The sequence below is a fragment of the Leucoraja erinacea genome, chromosome 42 (assembly GCF_028641065.1).
Source record: "Leucoraja erinacea ecotype New England chromosome 42, Leri_hhj_1, whole genome shotgun sequence".
Classification (NCBI taxonomy): Eukaryota; Metazoa; Chordata; class Chondrichthyes; order Rajiformes; family Rajidae; genus Leucoraja; species Leucoraja erinaceus.
The window spans coordinates 657,351-679,290 of record NC_073418.1 but is presented as its reverse complement, the minus strand read 5'-3'; the positions used below and the strand labels follow the sequence as shown (position 1 = coordinate 679,290).

Sequence of the window (21,940 nt, the reverse complement as noted above, 5' to 3'; positions counted from 1 at the left end):
AGCTACGGTTACCAAGAGAGAAGCAAGTGAGGAACAAATGTTGCAAAAATCGGAATTCGGCCGACGTAAGCGAAATTAACAACAAAGGCCAGGTGTTGACACTTCGCACCCAATGAATACTGGGAGTAAAATATGTTTTAAAAAAGAGCTGGAATGTTGGTTTACCAGGGAAAGACACAAAATGCTGGAGTAACTCAGCAGGTCAAGCAGCATCCTTGAAAAACACAAAATGGTGATGTTTTGGGACGGGGCATATCTTGCGTTTTGCAGTAAATATAGCCTTGGCATTGAATGCTTTAATGTAGTCACTGCTGCGATGCAGTGATTTCCATCGATTCGTGGCAGATATCAATTTCGATCAAATTCCAAGAGAAATTTGTGACGGCTTGCAAACAATCACTATTGAATAGGTTATATTGCAACTATTATCTCGCATTTCCCTCGTGCCTAATTTGCAGGTAATGTCATATAATTTTCCGAGGAGACCTCGTTTTAAAAGAGCCAGGTCCATGTTCACAGCGACAGCAAAGAAAAATACATGAACATAATTTTAATCACCTTCGTCTTTTCGCCTGAGCTGCTCTTCTGCATTAAAAAAACAATGAATAGTAATTTTATCATAACTGTATAAATCGAGTTAACTGATTTATCAACTTTTTTCTATTAACGTACTGACTTATGATTATTCATATATGTTAGGTGATGGACTTTATTTGTTAAGTTGAACTATAATTTAAATAATAAATTAATAATGAGCCATAAATATACAACGGTCAATTCAACAATAAGCGATTAAATGTGTTAATGTGTGGTAACTAACTAGGAGCCAACCGTTATATGTAAACTACCATAACTTACTCTGTATATTCATAGATCATATCTGAATGATCAAATATTTATTTCTGGGTCGTGATGTTTACAATATTAAATTGGCGACAGATATTCCAAACTACTGTTGGACGTGAGACGTTGCGTCGCGCCAGGGTCTTGGGACTGTCGCACGTTGGCCGTCATTACGCGACAGGCCGGTGGCGCGCGAAGATTGCGTTCGCTCCAAAATTTCGGAGCGCCGCGCGATACCGCGCACAACTCCATACCCTTCAGCGCTTCTCAGTGGGACCGGCCCCGCGCGGCCACACGACGTCCGTCCGCCTGAACGCGACAACGAGGTATCATAATTTGCGTGCCAAGGACACGTCAGTGGGACAGGGCCTTAACATTCTATGACTCAGTGATTCTAAATACATGAAATGTGTCCATTGGACTGAATCGTACACACGACTGCTGAATCGGAATCCATCAATCACAGTCGACTTGAAACGTCATCTCTGCATGGATCTCCACTGATACGGACGAGTTCGGTTTATTCCGGATGACCTTCCATGTTCTTGTTATATCCACTATATTTTTTTATGTAAGAATGCGTCAGTACCATCTACTATTTCATAGTATCTGTCTGCATGTCTCTGTCTATAGATGAGTGCACGCATGTGTGTCGCTTTAATCAGCCTGCTTGAGACCAGTCCACCTGCTCAATATATCATAATGTGGATCAATGAGGAATCAAGAAATAAAGCCGGTGAACCCGTTTTAAAAGGATATTGCAAGACAGTTTCATCATTTATTTTAACCATAAACCAAAGCTGCTTCTATTCGCACATGTACCTTAAAACATTCGACGAGATTCCCGTTTTGTGTGATATCTGACGCCTTCTACCTTTTGTCGAGATATATTGAATCAAAGAAATAACTTCCTATTTACACGAATCCTTAAAGTTATTTCAGCAGTGGAACAAGTCAATTGTTTAACATTGAGGCTGAACTTCAATCGATTACATTTTCTGATAGAACATCTAATATATCGAACATGCTCACCAACATCCTTCTTGAAGGCCTCTAGTACATCTCCGCCTGCCGATACACAAGCATCATTACATGTTCGTGACTAACTGCGCATTGTGTATACAAAAACGCACTTCAAGCGGACTACCTCCAAGTTTCAAAATAATTTTCAAACCACAACCCTCAGATAAATAAAACTAAACATCTTTCGACAATAATAAAGTATTTAATAATTCGTCAACATCATATTTTTCCCGTCATAAACCTGTATTTTCTTTTCAAAGGTATTTGAACAACATATCCCATGAAGTAAGGTGGGTTGGGAGACAAATGTTGCTTGCACTCGTCAGCCAATGCGAGTCGGACAAGGTAGGAGTTTAGTGGTTCCAAGATCAATGGTGCGTGGTATTCGATAAACGTAACCAAAGACTGCAGCATAGTAGACTGCGCATGGAAGTCACCAACGGAACTATCTTGCAATGCTTGGCACCACGACAAATGTACCCTGCGCTATCAACGTTTGAGTTTCAGGGTAACGTCGTGGTTTTAAAAAGGGATTGCTTGTTTTACTGGTTAGAATAGAGATACAAACCAATAAGTTGTTGTAAATGATGTTCATTATTTTTTTTATCTTATCGTAAATTATCTAGTTATAAATGCAGGACTCAATGTACTAACATATTTATTGAACACTCCTGCCCCCAATACTTTTCAAGTAATTTTAACGATTGTTTCTAATGTCCAATAACTGTCAGGATTTTGAAGACTTTTGTAGAAGTTGAAGCCCCAGTCGTACTACCTACAGCGTGGAATGTGTATTTCAGTATGCACCCTTGAACTCATCGTTATCATGATGCCATACGTTAAATTAAGGTTTAAAATTGCCATAGAGTGTTTAGCTTACCCGGTGGTGTAATAATTGCGTTTTCTTCTACAAAATATAAAGGTAACGATCAATAGATGTGCGCGGTAGATGCTGATCGGAATACATTTCGTTTAATGTCTGAACTCTTCTGCGCGTTTTATCCGATAATCGTGATATTAGATGGACTGTTTTCTGCAGCTTCCCAGTACCTCCTTGAAGACAGAGTATCATCATTCCTTGCCACTAATTCGAGCCGGTGGGAAGACATTTTTTTTTTTCAAATGGCTACGTGTTTTATTTTTATATGTTTTACTATTCAGGTCGATAGATCCAGACTGACATGCAGATCACGGTACTGCACACACTGACGACAGTATAACAGGCATTTCCTTCTAACCTGCACACCTGTTAACAGACAATAGACAATAGAAAATAGACAATAGTCAGTAGGTGCTGGATTAGGCCATTCGGCACTTCGAGTCAGCACCGCCATTGAATGTAATCATGGCAGATCATAACCAATCAGTTCCCCGTTCCTGCCTTCTCCCCTTGTCTTTTAAGAGCGCTATCTAGCTCTCTCTTGAAAGCATCCAGAGAACCTGCCCCCACGGCCCTCTGACGCAGAGAATTCCACAGACGCACCACTCTCTGTGAGAAAAAATGTTTCATCGTCTCCGCTCTCAATGGCTTACTCCTTATTCTTAAACTGTTTGACTCTGGTTCTTGACTCCCCAACACCGGGAACATGTTGCCTGGCTCTAACGTGACCAACCCCTTAACAATCTTAAATGTGTCAAGGAGATTTACTCTCATCCTTCTAAACTCCAGAGTGTAAAAGCCAAGCTGCTCCATTCTCTCAGCATATGACAGTCCCGCCGTCCCGGGGATTAACATTGTAAACACTGGAGGCCAAATCACAGGATGGATTTAAGAGGGAGTTAGATATAATTCTCGGGGCTAGTGGAGTCTAGGGATATGGGAAGAAGGCAGGCACATGTTATTGATAGGGGACGATCAGCCATGATCACAATGAATGGTGGTGCTGGCTCGATGGATCGAATGGCCTCCATCTGCGCCTATTTTTTTTTAATGTTTCTATGTTTCTCTAATCCTACGCTGCACTCCCTCAATAGCAAGAATGTCCTTCCTCAAATTAGGGGAGAAAAACTGCACACAATACTCCAGTTGTTGTCTTACTAGGACGCTACAACTGCAGAAGGACATCTTTGCTCCTATATTCGGTTCCTTTTGTTATAAAGGCCAACATGCCATTCGCTTCACTGCCTGTTGTACCGTCATGCTTCCTTTCATAGACTGATGTACAAAAACCATTAGATCCCGTTGTGCTACCCCTTTTCCCAACTTGATGCCATTTAAATAGTAATCTGCCTTCCTGTTTTTGCTTCTAAAGCGGATAACCACACGTTTATCCGCATTAAACTTCATCCCATGCATCTGCCCACTCCCCCAACCTGTCCAAGTCGCCCTGCATTCTTATAGCATCCTCATCACAGTTCACACTGCCGCCCGACTTTGTGTCATCTATTGGATACTGGCAGTCAGAAGTTCAGTGGTAGTAAATTGTGGACGCAGCCGCCTATATATCTTGTGCAGGAACGAACTGTAGATGCTAGTTTTAACTGAAGATAGACGCAACAAGCAGGCGTAACTCAGCGGGTCAGAGAGCATATCTGCATAATAGCTGACGTCTTTGCACCACGATCCTGAAGGTCAATTATTCATTTTCGCCAGAGATGTTGTCTGATCGGCCGAGTGCTATAATACGGCAACGCATCTGAAATTGATCAGAAAACGTTATTTTAAGTTTCAGCTCTCACCTGCTTCTTTAAGTCGTTTTTTTAATGCTAGTATTTCTGTGCAATCAAAATGTGAAATACAAATTAGTATAATTAGCAATGGAGTTTTGTATCGATCAATGCTCAGATTTATGTCGTTGGTTAAGTATATGCAATAGACTTGGACGAAAACATCGATGGTGCCGCATTGGTTTGTATGTATGCAGTCGACGGAACAATTGGTGGAGGTGCAGACCGTGAAGAAGGCTGTCAAGGGATGCATGAGTATATGGGTCAGAAATAGGTATGAGAGGAGAAAGATGATGTTGTTTAATCCGAGCTGTTGGACTTTGCGAGGGCAAATGTAACGGGGAAGTGCGCAGTGTGACAGTGTCGTTAATGACATTAATGTGCATAGGGGTCTTGGAATGCAAGTTCGCACTTCCCTCAAATGAAGTAGCATAGAATATTTGGCGGAACTATTTGGAGTGTTGTGTGCACTTTTGGTCGCAACATTTCATGAATAAAGCTTTGGAGAGGGTGAAGTTGAGTTTTACCAGAACACTCCCTGATTACATTTGTATTTGCTATAAAGAGCTATAAAGACCAAATAATATGTTGGCAAAGGTTGTATCGTTTCACCGAAACGTCGGAGAATGAGAGGTCACTATATCGATGATCACAGTTCTATGAAAAGCATAGATACGGAAGAATGTCACGTTATTTTTCCCTCAGATTGGAAATTTCAAATGTTCGAGCATTTGTTTGAGGTGACGAAGGAAATGAAAGAAAAGTAGCGAAAATTATTGGAAGTGCTTGGAACTCGGCCCAGTGGTGGTGGAAGAAATCACTGCAGGTGACTTTAATGCCTTTTTTTATACACGCGTGAGTATGCAGGGATATGGGCAGAAGGGATTCGTAAAAATTGACATAATGGGCAGAACCAACATCATGGGACGAATTGACTGTTCTTGTGCTCCACTGTTCTTTATTTCATTTTATAACGTTCAAAAGATGCATTCAGAAATTTTTATAGACTCGCCAGTGCAATTCTGACAATTTGAGCCGCTAAAACATTCGGACAAATATTTTCTGAACGAATAACGTGGAGATTAAAACCAATGCGGCAGCAGAATCTCACGACCATCTCCATATATTCATCCATAGCTAGGCTTGGCGTCCATTGCCGAAAATTGACAGTTCGCTATGTACCACTGGCATCGTCACTGGTAAAATAAAGAATATTTATATCTATTTGCAAACTAAATTCGTGAGGGAGAAGGTACATTTCTAGCTAACTAACTGCAGGGAGTCGTTGGACCTGTCTTCGCAATTGCAGCAGGACGCGTGCGTTTTCGGTACGAGAAAGATACGTGGATATGGAGCAATGGGCGTTGTATTAAAGTAAGTAAGTGGAAATTTCGATTCGAGATTCCAATCACACCTTCGTCAAAGACAGATTGAAATAAATGGTCCGATGGCCCAAACTGGATCCCGATTCGCAATCCTGCCAGGAACACTGTATTTTTTGCCAAGGAACAAAACAACAATATCGTGGAATTCTCATGTTTTTAATGTATGAATCAGCTCATGGGTCAGATGAAATCTCGTACAGAATGCTCAGAACAACAGATTTGCAGTATAATTTTGCATCTGTGCGGAACATAGCGCAAATGCAAGATCCTAGAACATGGTTCTGAAAAAACTATATTAGTATTCCTCTCGGGCTGGGAAAATTGGCTGCCAATTCCAATATTAACTTATATGTGCAAGAGCCCATTCTGTATTTGATATTGCATGCCATTTGATTTCACTCTAACCGGATGTAAATTCCATCGCACTCCGGACAATTAAAATAATTTCCTTTCAACACCTTGGTGGAATTCGGGGCATTGAGTTTTCTATGAATAAATGCTAAGAAAATGATTTGATTTTATGCTCACACCGCAACGGAATTCAAGTATTGAAAACAAATATTTATCTTCAAAACTTGATTCGTGGCAACTTTCGCTATTTTGCTGATGATAGCGTCAGTTTGACATGTCAATAAATAGCAGAATTGCACTGCTTTCCTTACGAATATAACAATAATATTTTGCATAGCAATCGATGACATTCACTCATGCTGTGTAAATATGTAAATTTTCTACGCGTTAAATGGTATCACCACAAAATATTTTGAAGGATCAGTGACACCCTATTTTAGCATGTAAAATATATATGAATGGAGGACAACGTATTGTTACAATCCCCATAAACATCGTCAATCTGGTCTCTCAAATGTAAACATGATTGTTATATGTTATGGTTAAATAAATAATTGCTGCTGGTGGCAAGTATGCACTTACCTTCATCTTTTCGCTTCTCTGATTCTATGTAAAGCGGACATGTACAATTGAATATGATCAGCGACTGTGATTGAAAAGACGAGCTGGAATAATTGGCTATTATTTTAGTTTTATTTTAACGCAATCTTTCGGATTTTAGTTCCAGTATTGGAAATAAATGTATATACTTAATACTTTATTTTGTAATAATATATACATCAAATACTTTAATTGTAAATGTTATCCATTGGGTTTGAATCTTATCGTTAACTATATCTTGATCATTGCATAAATCCACGAACATATCTTTAGATATGTTAAGGGGAAAGGAGCAGCAAAGTCAAAAGTGGGTCCCTTGAAGGCAGGCACGGGTGAAATTATTATGGGCAACAAGGAAATGGCAGAAGAGTTGAATAGGTACTTCAGATCTGTCTTCACTAAGGAAGACACAAACAATCTCCCAGATGTACTGGAAGACAGAGGATCTAAGGGGGTAGCAGAACTGAAATACATTTTCATTAGGAGAGAAATCGTATTGGGTAGGCTAATGATACTGAAGGATGATAAATCCCCTGGACCTGATGGTCAGCATCCCAGGGTCCTCAGAGAGGTGGCTCTAGAAACAGTGGACGCATGGGTTATCATTTTCTAATGTTCAATAGATTCAGGATCAGTTCCTGTGGATTGGAGGATAACTAATGTTATTCCACTTTTCAAGAAAGGAGCGAGAGAGAAAACGGGGTATAACAGACCAGTTAGCCTGATTTCGGTGGTGGGAAGGATGCTGGAGTCAATTATTAAAGAGGTAACGGTGGGGCATTTGGATAGCAGTAAAATAATTAGTCCAAGTCAACACGGATTTATGAACGGGAAATCATGCTTGACTAATCTTTTGGATTTTTTTGTGGATGTGACAAGTAAAATGGGTGGATGGGTGCCAGTGGGTGTAGTGTATCTGGACTTTCAGAAAGCCTTTGATGAGGCCGCGTACGGGAGACTGGTGACGAAAATTAGAGCACATGGTATTGGGGGTAGGGTGTTGACATTGATAGAAAATTGGTTGGCAGGCCAGAAGCAAAGAGTGGGAGTGAACGGGTCCTTTTCAGAATGGCGGGCAGTGGCGAATGGAGTGCCACAAGGCTCGGCGTTGAGGCCGCAACTGTTTACCATATATATTAATTATTTGAAAAAGGGGATTAGGAGCAACACTCTCGTTTGCGGAGGACACAAAGCTGGGTGGCAGTGTGAACTGTGAAGAGGATGTTAGGAGGTTGCAGGGTGGCCTGGACAGGTTGAATGAGTGGGCAGATGCGTGGCAGATTCAGTACAATATAGATACATTGAGGTTATCCAATTTGGTGGCAAAAATAAGGGGGCAAATAATTATCTCAATGGGGGTATGTTAGGTAATGTGGCTCAGTGGTTGGAGATGAAAACTGTGAGGAGGTGGAGAGCCGGCGAAGTCGTGCTGCAAGCGGAATCTCAGATACGCCACAGAGTCCTGGTGGGAGCAGTGACACAGGGAAGTGCTGGTGTCGGAATCTTCCGAAATCCTCAGATTAACAAGGTCAATGGGTATGAGAAGCGCATACTGGTCCAGGGAGGAAGTGAGGGCAGTAGTGGAGGAGGAGAGGTGCACCAGAGTCACATGGACTGAGGTCTGACAGGTTGAACCACAGCGCATCAAGTTCCTGGTCTAGGCAGTGTATGATGTTCTGCCCAGCCCATCGAACCTCTTCATCTGGGGCAAAGCGGAATCTCCGCATTGCCCACAATGCCCAGGCAAGGGGACGTTGGAACACATCATGAGCTTCTGCCAAAGGCTCTTAGGCATGGCCGGATCACTGACGTCACGACCAAGTTATTAAACCCATTGCAGAAGCCATCAGCATGGGAATCAGCAGCTGCAGACGAGGTCGCCCCACCACCCAGATGAACACCTTCGTGAAGGCAAGAGTGCAGCTGCCCAGAACCACAGCAGCCAGGAATCCGTCAGGACTGGAAGATTTCTGTGAACCTGGTGAAACAGCTGAATGTCCCACAGCACATTGCTACGACCACCCTGAGGCCAGATATCCTCCTAGTCTCAGAGGCGACCAAAACTTCGTATTTTTGGAAATGACAATGCCGTGGGAGGACCGTCTGGTGGAGGCCCACGAGAGGAAGATGACCAAGAACGAAGAGCTCTACAAAGCCTTGAGTACACTGGGCATCACTGGAGTGGCAAGGAGAAGAGCCATCAAGAACCCCTCAGAGGCAGCGGAGAAGGCCACGAGATGATTCTGGGTCAGGAGAGAAGGTCCATGGAGAGGAGCGAATGCCACCTGAACAGAAGTCGTGGTCTGATCAACGGCTGGGTCGCCTGGGCAAGGATGTCTGATGTTGAAAGACCCTAAACACCCAATGACCCCTGGTTACGTCAATGATAATGTGTTCAGAAACATCAATATATGTATTTTTATCAATGATTTTTTAACGGTTGAACATATGTCGAATAACTGCCGGGAATTTAAAGATTGGTGGGAACTCAGAGATGAATTCTAATCATACTTCCCACAACGAGGAATAAATAGTTCAATATGCAAACTTGAACACGCCGTTCTCATGTTGGGAAATGTATAAGTGTGGTTCATAATGTCCATTCAGTCTTTAGCTTACCAGTTGGGTTGCAGATCGCGTTATCTTCTAAAAAAAAAAGAAAGGTAACGATAAGTACATTTGCGCAATGGATTCTGATCGGAACAAACCTCAATTTGATGTCTGAGCTCGCCTGCACTTTTAAACGTCGCATCAATGTTTTACTCTGCAAAAGGGTAGTTTCAGACTGGCACGCATATCACGATTCTGCACGCACGGAATGCAGTACAGTAGTCATTTATTCTCATTTGCACAGCTATCAGAGTCCGAGGCTCAGTGGGCGTAAGACGTGGGCGCAACTGGCGATATATATTTTGTACGAACGAACTGCAGATGCTGGTTTAAACCGAAGAAGGGCACAAAAAGCTGGAGTAACTTAGCGGGTCAGACAGCATTTCTGGAGAAAAGGAATAAGTGACGTTTCTCCATCTCCATGCGAAACGTCAACTATTAATTTTCTCCAGAGCTGCTGTCTCAACCGTTGGGTTACTCCAGCGTTTGGAATCATGGCCGAAATATCTTGTCTGCCTAAAGACTCTCTGGTTTTTGTTACATAAGGTCATCTTTCTCCGTGACGTCGATGGATTTTGAATGTAAATGGGATGCCAGGACTTTCATATGAAGACAGACTGGATAGACTCGGCTTGTACTCGCTAGAATTTAGAAGATGAGCTCCCGTACATCAGAAAACGCCTTTACCCTATTATAAGTATAGAAACTTATCAAATTCTTAAGGGGTTGGACAGGCTAGATGCAGGAAGTTTGTTCCCGATGTTGAGGGAGTCCAGAACAAGGGGTCACAGTTTAAGGATAAGGGGGAAATCTTTTAGGACCGAGATGAGGAAAACATTTTTCACACAGAGAGTGGTGAATCTCTGGAATTTTCTGCCACAGAAGGTAGTTGAGGCCTGTTCATTGACTATATTTAAGAGGGAGTTAGATGTGGCCCTTCTGGCTAAAGGGATCAGGCAGTATGGAGAGAAGGCAGGTACAGGATACTGAGTTGGATGATCAACCATGATCATATTGAATGGCGGTGCAGGATCGAAGGCCCGAATGGCCTACTCCTGCACCTATTTTCTATGTTTCTATGTTTGTATGAACGCGAATTACTACTCGTGCACCAGCGGTCTTCACATACTACACACTCGGGACAATTTACGTGACAATTCGCACGACAATGAACCTAATATCCTGCACATCCTTGGAGTGTGGGAGGAAACCGCAGCACCATGTGGAAGTCGACGCGGGTCACGGGAGAACGTAGAGACTCCGGACAGACATCACAAGCGCTGGCGGCGATGTAAGGCAGCAACTCTACCGCTGTGCCACTGTGCCTCTCCGGTATTTTGCATTCATTGACAGTTTGTTCTTCGTCAATTTCGAACACAAAATGTATATCGCCTAATGTTTTTATCTCTTCTTACATATTTAAATGATTTAACTCAACACCAAATCCTGTAAATTACACCACTGAACAGGTGGTTTTAATGAACCGCTTCAACGCTTCCGAGAGTTGTTGCATATCTAACCCCACTTGTCACATGCGGATTCAAGTTAACAGGATCCACCATTTGCTGTAATGTACCAACTGGCCAATAAATCCACCTAATGGCAACCCGGTGAAATTATGGCATTCAGAATGGTTGGATAAACAAAACTGTGGATATTTTAATGTGCAGATTAAAGTCAGCATCACCCGATGGGTTTATCTGTTTATTTATGATAGGTGACATGCTCTGGCTTATCACCGCAATTCATCGTGTTATCATCAATTCAATGTCATGCTACGCTGGCAAATCAGCTGACAAATCACATTTATTCTCAACGAGCTCCCGTACATCAGAAAACGCCTTTACCCTTTTACGTATTTATTTTATTTTTTCAAAAGTATAATGATATTGTTTACAATCTTGAATAAAAAAAGTCATTTCGTAAACACCATCATTTCCCAATAAGGTTCTATTCCTTTCATGGGCTTCCATTTTACTATTTTTCCTAATGAGAGTGTTCATTTCAATCCGATTATATTCCAATGTGTTAGAATAATATTAAAAAGTTCGCACGTTTCCGAAAATGGTCACTAGAGCCTTCATGTTTTGCGTGGCTACGTATGTCGAAATGCAGCGACGGTGTGCATCAAGTCTTGGAATGTTTTACTCATTTTATTTCCGATTAAAGTTTCACATATGTAAGTGATATTTATTTCATTTCTCCATTTTCACAGAACCTTTGGATCCCCAAGACTTCAGTGACTGTTTTATCTTTTGCCGAGAAAAAACCGCATGGCTTTCATTGAATTCCTTTGATATTTTATTACCTTCCCATTCCCCATGGGGAACCCTAGCCAAGTTTACCAATCTTGACATAATTTTCTAGAAGATTTATATACAGGTCAATCATCCTTTCCACCGTAATAACAACTGAATTGATGAACGTTGTAATCCTGGCAGATTTCTTCGGGAAATTATGGGCTGATCACATGATGATAACGACATAGGAATCATATTTAGATTATTGCGGTACAAGGCAAAATCCTGGGACAGTCTGACATGCATGGTTATTTTATCATTCGCCATTTTCATAAGGAGGAAATAAAACAATGTCTTCTACAATAGCGGGAGCTAGAATGCTACCACGCAGCGAAATTGAAGAGAAAATACTATTTTAAGCTCTCACCTGCTTCTTTAAGGCGTTTTTTTAATGCAATTATCTCTGTACAGAAAATGTAAAATACGAATTAGTATCATTAGCTGTGTACAGTGGAGGTCCGCAACGACAAGTGTTCAGATGTCTCTTGTTTGCGGTTTGTAGACAATAGACTAGGGCGAAGATGTCGATGGCTTGGTTTGTAGATATGCATACGGTGCAACAATTGGTGGAGGTGCGGACAGTGGGGAAGGCTGTGAGCGCGTACTGTAGGTTATAGGTCAGAAAGCGACATTAGACGAGAAATGGTATACGAAGTTTATTCTGACTGTGTGAACTGTTGCACTTTGGGAAGCCTAATGAAACGTGGAAGTGTGCTGGAAATACAATGATCGTTAACAACGCCAATGTACAGAGGGGTCTTAGTTTTTATATCCATAGTTCCATCAATCTAGCGGCATTATAATTTTGGTTCGGGACTATTTGGCGTATTGTATGCAATGTTGGTCGCAATATTGAATAAGGTGAACGTTTTGGAGAGGATGCAGAAGAAGTTTAGCAGAACGCTCCCTGGATTACATTTGTATTTGACGTAAAGAGATTGAAAGATTGTATTGTTTCATTGAAAATTCTGGGACTGAGAGGTGACTAGAAAGATTAATACAACATTATGAAAGGCATAGACACGGAAGAATGTCACCTTTCCCCCCCCCCAGATTATAAATTATATATGTTTGACCATATGTTTGAGGTGAGGAAGCAAATGAGAGAAGATGCGCGGAGGAAACATTTACGCCGATGATGGTTGGTGGTTTGACAGCGTTTCAGTGGTGGTGGTGGAAGCAAGTACTGCAAGTGGCTTTAAGGCAATTTTTGACAGACACAGGAATATGCACGGATACAGGCAAAAGGTAGTATCATAATTTTGCATCATGTGTAGGAAAAACGTCAAGGGGCCAACTGACTGTTCCAATGCTGCACTGTTCTAGGTCCTATGTTGTCTTGTTCTCAGGTATACGTTATATCGATTACATTAGATCGTGCAATTTGAATATCTATAATATTCGGACATATATTTTCTGACCGAGTAACGTGGAGATTAAAAAAAAATAATGCTGTAAATTGCAAAATATGCAACTAATTACATACAAATAGAAATTAAGAATTCTGTACGTTTTCGATAAATTCGTGAGAGAGGATAGTATTGCTATCGAGCTGTCGGGAGTCGGTGGACCTGTCTTCGCAATAGCAGCTAGAATCATGTGTTCTTAGCTGCGAGAAAGATACAAGGTTATTAAGCAATGGGCGTTAAATTGCAGCAAGGAAATGGGAAATTATTCACCAGGCTCCAATCATATACTTCTCAATGACCGGTTGAAATGCATTGTCCTATGGACCAATTCGGCTCCAGATTCGCATTGCCGCCACGATTGGAAAATGCATTTCCAGTAACTAAGTAACAAAATCGTGGAAATCACGTATTTAAAAGGAGGAATCACCTCTTTGATCAGCTGGAATCAACGGAAGCATTTTCAGCCCAACAGGTCTGAAGGGTAGTTTTTTCGGGAACGTAGCGTAAATTCAAGACCTACGGACATTTTCCTGAGAAATTATGTCAGTAATCATCTCGGGTTGAGACAATTGGCTTCCAATTATTTTATTATCTTATTGTGCGAAACCCCTTTGGTCCATGCAACTGGGTGCCATTTGATTTCACTTACACAGGAATACCGTATTATCGCATTTCGGACAATGCAGATATGAAATGAATAAGCGTTGCTTTCAGCACCTTGGTACTAATCGACACATTCGTTTTTTTTTTAAATTACAGGCAAGGAAAAGGGGTTGTAGTTGAATGCTCACACCACGACAATACTTTCCATTGAAAAAAGTATATTTTTCGCCAAAACTTTGTTCAGGACATCTCGCCTTACTTTGCTGATGATCATGACAGTTTGACATACCCGTAAGTAGCAGAATCGGATTGTTTTCCTTCCAAAAATATAATGAATATTTCGCAGCGCAACGTCGCTACCATTTTCAATCACCTACTAACGTGAAAATGCTATTCGCTACTAGATACACATATATAAACACATCATGTTTTGAAGCGACTGTAACACCTTATTTTAACATGCAAAATCCATGGAGGATAACACATTGTTACAATCGCCCATGAAATCATTCAAATGGGTGACAAAAAATAAACATAATTTACATATATTATGGTTTTAAAAAAATGGTTGCTGGTGGCAAGTAAAATAAGGTTATGCATTTACCGTCGTCTTTTTCCTTTAGCAGTTTTTCTGTTAGGAAAATACTTCATAGTTTTATTTTGATCATTACTAATTTCAGCTAAATTATTTTATTAGCAGCCAATGCTTTGAAAGAGCACTGTTAATGCGAATAAAAACAATGTTTTATTTTTTACTGACAGTAAACAAAATAATTGGTTTACACGTTCTTAAAGATACGTAGAGCTGCGTCAGTTGTTGAAATGCCGCACTGCACACTATATTGCTTGGATATAATTGGAAACACCGTGATATTAAACAGATAAAACTTGGATAATTTTTTTCTTAACGGCTGAAACAATTGGCAGTAATTTAAGCAGTCAATTGACGAGCATCTGAGAACACCAAATGTGGGACAGAAAATGTATACACACACAGAATCCAAGAATGTTTATCTGAATGCCGAACAATTCCAGGATACATTGTAAAAATCTAAAAGCATATATTGGGTTATCAGTCCTACATTTCGGATTGTTTCGGATAAGCGCTTGAGTCTCGTATATTTTTGTGATCTCCTTGAACAATGCCAAACGTTTATGCCATCAAGGAAGTTGCGTCAAGGGATGTAGCCCCTTTAGAAATACGATTATGTGCATTAGCAATGTAAACCCATTCTCCACGTAACGAGGACATGTTCAATTGAATGGAATCCGCGACAGAGATTGAAACGACGAGCGGAATAAATTTAGTTATGTTTTTCTTTCGTGTAAACATGAGACCCAAGTTATCCCATTTTGTCTAGTTTATGCTTTTTCCGGTACGCTCCTAATGCTTATCACCATAATTTGAGCATTTAAATGCATGATATCGCATTGTTCGAACGAACTTTAATTTTCAACGCCAGTGAGTAATACTGAACACATTATCAAAGATAATCTATTGTAGCATTAGTTTTTGATATCGAACGAATATATATATACTGGCTGTATTCATAACCAGGATCAGCGTGTTGCCAACTGTTTCAACGTAAATTCCCCAGTCGGAAGTAACAACCCGGTAGATTTTGAATAGAAAAACTAACAATAATTCCAATCTAAGTATGTAAAATTACAGGTCATCAATATCATTTAATGTGTTCTATATCACTTTGTATGTGTTGCATTTCCTCGCGATTTCAGTCGCTATTGCGACCGTCTACACTGGGCTGAAGTAGGCACAGCCTGCTGCTAAAAGAAACAGTTCAATCATTTGAAGTAAAGCACTTTGCTTGCTTTTCTTACCTTTGTCCTCCGTGGTTGTATTAAAACCCTCTGAATCTGAAGACCGCAAAGTATTTGAATAAATCCTGTAAATTGTTCGGTATATCCACAAGACAAATACTTTTTAAGATGAAAACGAAAAAGGTGTAAAGGGCTGGGGTTGCGGATTAAGTATACGCAGTCGAGCCTGAACTGACAGAGGTAACAGCGAGAGAAATAAAAATATTAGCATTGCTTTTTGCAACGCCATTATTGTTGCTATATTACTAAATATGGAAAGTCGCGTAGAACAAGTAGTAAATGTTCTGATTATGGAATTAGATCCGAGAGTCTCAGTGCAAACGGCATGAGATATTAAGGCATGAGTGGTTAAGTGCAGATATACATATTTGTCATAAAACGGAAGTAAACTGTAGACGCGCAAGTTGAGCATTCGCTCTACGGCTGAAATAAGACACCATAAGAAATTGGCCTTTGAGACTGACCCTCCATTCAAAAATAAATATTTGATTTTCGCCGGAATAGATTAATGATAGAAACATAGCCATTTTAGTAATGGTTCTATGTACCAAAATAATTGTTCTGGTATCATCTATGTTACACCGGAAGTAATATATCAACAGTCAATAAAACTCAGTTTTCGAGGTTTGCCTCAATATAAAAGATAATAACATTAATGAAAATAAAATGAAAAAAATGATTCAATAATAGACGGCACAGGACCGCCCACGTCCTGACATTCCCTGCGCTATTTCTTAAGATGGTTGTGTCACCTGATCGCGAAATATGCCGTCGTCATCGCATGCACCCACTAAGTTCAACATCCCAACTGATAAAGCAGAATAACAATATACAATTTCGTAATACATTCACATTAGAAAGTCTTCAGACAATTAGTGGAAAGAGCAATATCCAAATGAGGCTAATAATAGATTCAATCAAGAATGTTGCTTTACTTATCCATGTTCGAATCTATTATAACGTAGCCACAATTGGACGACAGTAAAAGGCGAACAACACTTAGACAATGCAAATGATAAGATTTTATGTAAACTTAGCTGCAGAATTACTTCGAGGTCTCCTAAATGTCTTCTTGTCTTCTGAAGTCGCAAACAAAGAAGCAGCTTAGTATTCCTTCCAATTATTCATGCCATTAAATAGTACCAATTCATATAAACTTGTGTACAGCCATGTATTGTTGGTTCAAAACTCTAAATTATTGCCCAGGGAAAATTACATAAATCAAATCAAATTTATATATTTATAAAATGAATTGAGTTAAGATTATTAAAGGCACAATGGGATAAACAACATACTTCACAGTGAGGCTTACGTGCATGAAATAATTCGCGAAATCTTGATCAAATCATGGTTGGGGAAATTGAGTGCCAGGAACGATTTGCAGCTGGGTTTGATCATGTCGGATTATCACGCGGCCATAAAACTGGAGGTGAATTGAGATCACGACTAAGGCTGGATTATGTCCAATATGAAACTGAAATTACAATCTGAAACTTACAGTACAGGGAAGATATCGCGTGGGATGGGAAAGACTCCCCAACACATGCTGTCTCCGTCTTAATGTTATGGTCAGTGGCCTTGAAGGCATCGGCTTTCTTGCTCTCCACGGGAAGTCCGGCTCCTCGGTTACTCGCGAATACTGAGGACTTAGTGTCGGAAAATTAAATTCGCGCTACTTCGATAATTCTTGTGCTGGTTTAAAATTTGCGAATATTATCAATTCAGCCCTCACAGGCAAACTAGTTATTTCCTTATAACCATATAACAATTACAGCACTGAAACAGGCCATCTCGACCCTTCTAGTCCGTGCCGAACACATAATCTCCCCTAGTCCCATATACCTGCGCTCAGACCATGACCCTCCATTCCCTTCCCATCCATATAACTATCCAATTTATTTTTAAATGATAAAAACGAACCTGCCTCCACCACCTTCACTGGAAACTCATTCAACACAGCTACCACTCTCTGAGTAAAGAAGTTCCCCCTCATGTTACCCCTAAACTTCAGTCCCTTAATTCTCATGTCATGTCCCCTTGTTTGAATCTTCCCTACTCTCAGTGGGAAAAGCTTTTCCACGTCAACTGTGTAAATCATTATCCCAATGATGTGCCACAGATTAAGTTTATGTTGTGAATTGCCCGCACTACATGGAGTGGCGGTCGCATTGCGATAGGGCGCGGCATTTGATGAGCATATGAACTTGAATACATGAAAACTTGAAGGTGAAAGTAAATCCAAAGGGTTTCTACAGCTATATTAATAGCAAAAGGATAACGAGGGATAAAATTGGCCCATTGGAGAGACAGAGTGGACAGTTATCTGCAGAGCCAAACGAAATGGGGGAGATATTGAACTTTTTTTTTTCTTCGGTATTCACCAAGGAGAAGGATATTGAATTATGTGAGGTAAGGGAAACTAGTAGAGTAGCTATGGATACTATGAGGTTCAAAGTAAAAGAAGTACTGCCACTTTTGAAAAATATAAAAGTGGATACGTCTCCAGGTCCTGACAGGATATTCCCTAGGACATTGAGGGAAGTTAGTGTAGAAATAGCCGGGGCTATGACAGAAATATTTCAAATGTCATTAGAAACGGGAATAGTACCTGAGGATTGGCGTACTGCGCATGTGGTTCCATTGTTTAAAAAGGGTTCTAAGAGTAAACCTAGCAATTGTAGACCTGTTAGTTTGACTTCAGTGGTGGGCAAATTAATGGAAAATATACTTAGAGATAATATATATAAGCATCTAGATAAACAGGGTCTGATTAGGAACAGTCAACATGGATTTGTGCCTGGAAGGTCATGTTTGACTAATCCTCTTGAATTTTTTGAAGAGGTTACTAGGGAAATTGACGAGGGTAAAGCAGTGGATGTTGTCTATATGGACTTTAGTAGGGCCTTTGACAAGGTTCCTCGTGGAAGGTTGGTTAAGAAGGTTCAACTGTTGGGTATAAATGCAGGAATAGCAAGATGGATTCAACAGTGGCTGAATGGGAGAAGCCAGAGGGTAATGGTGGATGGCTGTTTATCGGGTTGGAGGCAGGTGACTAGTGGGGTGCTTCAGGGATCTGTGTTGGGTCCTTTGTTGTTTGTCATGTACATCAATGATCCGGATGAAGGTGTGGTAAATTGGATTAGTAAGTATGCAGATGATACCAAGATAGGGGGTGTTGTGGATAATGAAGAGGATTTCCAAAGTCCACAGAGTGATTTAGGCCATTTGGAAAAATGGGCTGAAAGATGGCAGATTGAGTTTAATGCTGATAAATCTGAGGTACTACACCTTGGCAGGACAAATCATAATAGGACGTACATGGTAAATGGTAGGGAATTGAAGAATACAGTTGAACAGAGGGATCTGGGTATAACCGTGCATAGTTCCTTGAAGGTTGAATCTCATATAGATAGGGGTGGTAAAGAAAGCTTTTGGTATGCTAGCCTTTATAAATCAGAGCATTGAGTATAGAAGCTGGGATGTAATGTTAAAATTGTACAAGGCATTGGTGAGACCAAATCTGGAGTATGGTGTACAATTTTGGTCGCCCAATTATAGGAAGGATGTCAACAAAATAGAGAGAGTACAGAGGAGATTTACTAGAATGTTGCCTGGGTTTCAACAACTAAGTTACAGAGATAGGATGAATAAGTTAGGTCTTTATTCTCTGGAGCGCAGAAGCTTAAGGGGGGACTTGATAGAGGTCTTTAAAATGATGAGAGGGATAGACAGTGTTGATGTGGACAAGCTTTTCCCTTTGAGAATAGGGGAGATTCAAACAAGAGGACATGACCAGAATTAAGGGGCATACGTTTAGGGGTAATATGAGGGGGAACTTCTTTACTCAGAGAGTGGTAGCGGTGTGGAATGAGCTTCCAGTGGAAGTGGTGGAGGCAGATTCATTGGTATCATTTAAAAATAAATTGGATAGGCATATGGATGAGAAGGGAATGGAGGGTTATGGTATGAGTGCCGGCAGGTGTGACTAAAGGGGAAAAAAAGTTGTTCGGCACGGACTTGTAGGCCCGAGATGGCGTGTTTCCGTGCTGTAATTGTTAAATGGTTATATGGTTATATGGTTAATACATTATAAGGAAAGAATGAGTCGGATGGAATTGTCGGGATTGCTCCGATAGCCAGGTATATGCTGAAATTGCCTAATTTAGTGTGTTTAGAAGTGCATATTTTATTGGAGAAGAGATGGGCAAAACGTTAAAGTATAATCTTTTCAAAGATGCTACCGGACCAGTTTGTTCCTGTTTATTTCAGTGTAATCATTCATTTGATTAACGACTATGTTGTCACTTGGCGTAAAACATGAAATCAAGCTGGTCTCTTGATAATAGATCAATATCAATTCAATTAATGTACCAACTTGCTCTCCTACATTCAGTTTGGTCGCAGAAACATTACATTTTCCAAGACTTAACCAGAAATACAGAAGTAAGCATTAGCGGGTCTGTTTCACATTACCAATTTGTTTGCGAAGATATCTAATTTCTGAGGAGAAATAAAAAATAATAAAATTATTTATAACCATCTCTCCTTCTCTCCATTTTCTCTCTCTCTCTCTCTCTCTTCTCTCTCAGCTCTCTCTCTCTCTCCTCACTCTCTCTCTCTCTCCTCTCTCTCATCTCTCTCTCTCTCTCTCTCTCTCTCTCTCTCTCTCTCTCTCTCTCTCTCTCTCTCTCTCTCTCTCTCTCTCTCTCTCTCTCTCTCTCTCTCTCTCTCTCTCTCTCTCTCTCTCTCTCTCTCTCTCTCTCTCTCTCTCTCTCTCTCTCTCTCTCTCTCTCTCTCTCTCTCTCTCTTGTTTTGTTTTTCCTTTCCAAAGACTGTAATTCAACAATTACACATTACAATGCACCGAAACAACCTTTGAATGATAGTCACAGTACAACAAGTCATTATCATATATTGGTGCAAACATAATTTACATTGCTCAGGATCCCTCACGGCGACCAGCGTACACGAAGTGCCTCGAGCGTCCCCAAGGACACCGCGTGTTCCCTGTCCAGCACGGACATAGGCCCGGAGACGTGGCAGACATTCGACTATAGTATGACCATCTATTGACTCTGGCGTGACCATCGACAACCCGCTGCCTGATAGCCCGCTGCCTAGGCCAGGCTCAGGAGCAAATCGACAGGGATGTCCCATTCTCATTTACGAATCGCGTTACTTGGAACGAAGAATGGGCACATAAGTTACATTTATCAAGCAACAAGGCAACGCCGATTTTTGTACGAGATGGAACCCCTCGGCTGCATTTTATACTCGAAGTTATGAGTCAAACTAGTGCGTTGCAATTTCTAACTCATAGAGAAAATAATCACTGATGGATTGCATTATATGTCTTGAAAATAACCTAAACCTTTCCGTGATATTTTCCAACGCATCTCTGGACATTTACCGAAGAAGGTTTCTAGCGTTTAATTCATATTTATACAATACATCTTCTTCTACCGCATGATCCCATGCAAACATATTTCCACACTCATCTACAAAACGGCTGCACATCGGAATCAGCAAGCAACCCTTCACCGCCCCTCGATCGCCCGCCATCTGACACCAAGCGAATTCCATGCAGCGGATTTGGAAATATGGACCAGTCTAAAACGAGCTTGTGATCCACTGATATTCTTTTTGAGTAATTTACTTTCTCATACCTTCATCCTTTAGTCGTAAAAGAACCTCTGTCGAAAAAAAGAGAGACTTTTGTAAATAATACATGGCTTTTCCATTCGCTGTTTCAGTTTTCACCGGACAGTTAGAGAAATTATATATTTTAGGAGGAATTAATTTACTTAATAAACTATGTATTTTAATCTGGTCTGTGTTCTGGAAGGGCACGTGTGTGAATAGAAAATTGCTTCGGGGTTTGAGAAATTTTCGTGAGATAAAAGAACGCAATGAGCATAATAACAGAATACATCACAATATCATTTTGATTTGCGACTTGGATCAGATGGACAAATGGCATACGAAGACTTCATATGTAATATCAATGGAACGTTCAGTAAATATCATAATGGCAGTTTTTTAAAAGTTCTCTGAATCCAATTTCGATAGCCATTAATAAGCGGAGATGATTTGAAGGCATAACCTAACACCCTCACCACACACAAAAGACAGCAAAGATTAATCTTCCAGACGCCGTTTCTTGATTAAGTTGCCGTTTATTGATGGAATACAAAACAAATGAGTAACCCATAACTTTCCGTTCTTAGTCGCTGTTCCATTCACGTCGTATAAATCACATAAAGGCTTCTTATTATAAAGGTATGCCGTCTAGTAACATGTGTGTCCTGAT

The 21,940-nt window shown here is 40.6% G+C and overlaps 1 long non-coding RNA gene across 1 annotated transcript; it reads right to left on the bottom strand.

The window, feature by feature from the left end:
- Window positions 1–4,545: 4,545 nt before the first annotated feature.
- LOC129714838 (uncharacterized) lies at window positions 4,546–21,324 on the bottom strand. Its single transcript, XR_008726410.1, has 8 exons — window positions 21,297–21,324; window positions 20,104–20,130; window positions 15,631–16,709; window positions 14,396–14,422; window positions 12,147–12,182; window positions 9,489–9,515; window positions 6,852–6,875; window positions 4,546–4,581 (listed from the first exon to the last, which is right to left on the bottom strand). It is a non-coding gene; the product is annotated as an uncharacterized LOC129714838 (long non-coding RNA).
- Window positions 21,325–21,940: the final 616 nt, after the last annotated feature.